This window comes from Leptosomus discolor, chromosome 16 (assembly GCF_034619465.1).
Source record: "Leptosomus discolor isolate bLepDis1 chromosome 16, bLepDis1.hap2, whole genome shotgun sequence".
Lineage (NCBI taxonomy): Eukaryota > Metazoa > Chordata > Aves > Leptosomiformes > Leptosomidae > Leptosomus > Leptosomus discolor.
This window is the reverse complement of record NC_141406.1, coordinates 16948171-16951869: the sequence shown is the minus strand read 5'-3', so window position 1 is coordinate 16951869 and position 3699 is coordinate 16948171. Positions and strand designations below refer to the sequence as shown.

General features: G+C 43.7%; 1 pseudogene; it reads left to right on the top strand.

Annotated features, from left to right (window-relative positions):
- The first annotated feature begins 851 nt into the window (after positions 1-851).
- Positions 852-1834, top strand: LOC147414345 (uncharacterized; annotated as a pseudogene).
- Positions 1835-3699: the final 1865 nt, after the last annotated feature.

Genomic DNA, 3699 nt, shown 5'->3' with positions numbered 1-3699 from the left:
GGACACAGACAGGACAGCTGACCCAAACTGGCCAGTGGGATATTCCATATCATATGACATCATTCCCAGAATATAAATGGGGGGTAGTCGTCCCGGGGCCACCGCGGCTTGGGGATTGGCTGGGCATCAGTCAGCAGGTGGCGAGTATTGTGCATGACTTGTTTTGGATATACTACTACTACTACTATTTTTTTTTTTCCCCTTCCTTTTGCTATTAAACTGTCTTTATCTCAACCCACGGGTCTGACTTTTTTTTTCCTCCCGATTCTCTTCCCCATCCCACCGCAGGAGGGAGTGAGCGAGCGGCTGTGTAGTGCTTGATTGCTAGCTGGGGTTAGACCATGACAGGCCTCCTTCACATTCAATGTGGGGTTCCAAGGGTTGAGATAACGACAGACCTGACCAGAGCGTGTTAAAACTAATTTGTTATAAGCATTCATTATATTAGTTTAGTAGTCATCAATCATAATATTGATTTATTGGCTCTCAAGAGTTGTGGCACTCGTTCTTAGGGTGTACCACCTCACTTGCCATATATAGTCCCTCTGCTGCTGCTCATTGTCCCTGGGAGATGGATTAAGGTTTTCACTTTGCTGTACTGTAACACTGGCTTATGGTATGATAAAATTATCAGTTGTGGGACTAAGCTGGCATTTGTACTCAGCATTGCTGTCATCTCTGTACTTTGGGAGCCATCTCTCAGAAACTATTAATAATTACACTCTTTACCTTTTCTCCTCAAAAAGAGCAAATCTATGAGTGAGACACCTTCCTTCATCCTCCCCTTCTCCTTCAGGCTAGTTACAATAGCTCTTGAGAATTTTGAGTATCCTTGGGATGTTGAAACCAGCATGTTCCTGAATGTGGTTCAGGTCTTGTTTAGGGTTAAACAACTGTTTAAGAGTACCACCCAGAGATCTGCCCCAAGGCTGGAGAGTTAAGAATGGCAGGGTGTGTGGGACAGCACAGACAAATGCCTAGGACAGTGGGCACCTCTGGTGTTCTGGACCTTCACTCCTGAACAAGTGCAGAATCCTGAAAAACTAGTAAAATATTTGGAAAAAGTATGCTGTCACCCTGACAATTCCAGGGAGACACAAATCACTGCAATGTGCTGGGGCCTGGCCCATGTCTGCCGACCCCTGTTCAACACTATTCAGTACCCTCAAGGGGAAGAGAAGATCTAAAGATCTGACAACAAAACGACAGGCACTGCTGCTCTAACCCCTGCAACAGGCACTGCAGTTACTCCAACCCCTGTGACAGGCACTGCAGCTGAACCAGAGAACCAGCCTGTGCTGGTATCAGTCACCCCTATACAGAAGAAGAAATACACAAAAAAATCAGTTCACTTAGTAACAGATGAAGGTGAACCACGGCCATCACGAGAACAGGACGAAGAGGCAGAACAAGAGGTAATGACCAGACCCCTATCCCTGAGTGAGCTGCGAGATGTGCAAAAAGATATCAGCCTAGTCCAGGTGAGCACATTGTTACCTGGCTGTTCCGATGCTGGGATAACAGGGTCAGTAGCTTGGAGTTAGAGGGTAGGGAAGCCAAGCAGCTGAGATCCCTGTCTAGGGAAGGGGGCAGTGACAAGATGATTGGAAGAGGGACACAAGCCCTCAGCCTCTGGAAGCGACTTCTGTCAGGATTGAGGAAAAGGTACCCCTTCAAGGAAGATGTTGTATGTCATCCAGGCAAGTGGACCACCATGGAGAGAGGTATCCAATACCTGAGGGAATTAGCCATGTGGGTGATGGTTTATTATGACCTGGGCAACGCACCGTTACCAACAGATCCAGATGAAGTTCAATGCACACAACTCACGTAGTGAAAATTTGTACATAGTTCACAATCGCCATATGCCAACTCACTCATTGGCAGTAATGGACTGGAGAGATGAAGAGGGATCAATGGTGGATGAATTGGTTGGCCGACTGTGGCAACATGAAGAAAGTCTCTCTTCCTCACTCGCCTTTGCTGTGGAGAAACTGGTCCAGCAACTCAAAGAGAATAGATCCTACTTCCCACCCATATGGACCAGTGTCTCAGCTAGTGGGAGTAAGCGTTCCTCTGCTCAAGAGAGGGGATACAGAAGGTACACATGGCAAGGCCGCCTGTGGTTTTACACGTATGACCATGGAGAAGACATGAGGAAGTGGGATGGAAAACCTACCTCAACCCTAGAGGCATTTGTCTTCCCAAGTAACCATTACACCTGATGAAGCCCTGCTTTCCTGGGGATGGTTGAGCACCTGCCAATGGAAAGTAGTGAATGAATTCCTTGTTTTGCTTTGCTTGTCTGTGTGGCTTTTGTGTTACCTGTTAAACTGTCTTTATCTCAATCCACAAATTTTCTCACTTTTACCCTTCTGATTCTCTCCCATCCCATGGGGGGGGAGCGAGCAAGCAGCTGTATGGGGCTAAGTTGCTGGCTGGGGTTAACCATGACAACATACAATCTACATATTGAAACTACTGTATTTAATTCAACATTGTTATTAGTGTTTCTAGAGTAAATATGTGGGACAAGTTGCTGTTCATGCAGCCGTACTTCAAGCAATACACTATTTAAAGGGAACAATATGTAAACAACATAAAATAAATTTGAAGCACATGATTAAAGTGTATAATGTATCAGGTACTAATACTAATCACAATGGATAAACTCTGAAATATGAAGAACTCCTATGATTAAAGCAAACAAATAGATTTCACCACTTCTGACTACCAAAAGAGAAAACCTTCTTAAAATGTGACTGGCTAAAATAAAGGAGTTACTACATTAAGAACTGATTATATCATGAGAAGGTGAGTTAAGCAACTATTTATTTGATCTTAGGTTATCTATTATAACCTAAGTTACAAGATCTGACCAGCACTTTTAATCAATCACCTTAAAGCATTGCATTTTCCGCATTCAAGTACTAGCATATAATCTATTTAATTAGTATATAAAGGGCTTCAACTGTCCCTGACCATTACATGAGTTATCATTAAAATCAAGTGCTAACAGAGCAAAAAAATGAGGCTACCAGAAGAGAAGCATAATGAACCCATCTCTTTGTGAACACCAGCTGTTACCCTGCACCCTCAGAGCATTCAGCAAATCAAAAATGTATGAGGCAGGAAACAGATGATTCTGACAATACCTCTCACATTTTAGGTCATGCTGAACCTATGTTGAGACAGAATTGATTCCTAACTTGAAACTTCCAGATAACTTTCCTCTACCTCTTTTCACACCAGGTCTCTTATGACAGCTGGAGGCAGGCTTCTGTGTACAAAAGGCAGAACTAGGTGAAGGTGCCCAAATGGAAGACTATAAGGAAAACATTTCAAAACTACAAAACAAGAACATTGCCAGGACTCTCAGAGGCTCTGAACTTCGAAACGAATTTCAAAGCCTAGGGAATGACTAAGAAATAAGAGAAGGTATTTCCTTTCAAAAGCTGGCACTGCTCCAAAGAAGATCTAGCTTCTGCCAACAGGAACTAGTCATCAAGTTCTCCTAAGCACAGTTGTCTACCTCCCAGAGTATTTTCCAAGAAGAGGTTCCAGTTCTGAACCCAGATGTGCAAACAGAAAAACTTACTGGAACGGAAGCTTTTAGGCATGTAAGATTTCAACGGTTGGCTGTTTTCCTCAGAGAGCTTGCTCAACATGTTAAATACACAGGATCCAGAACACAGGCTG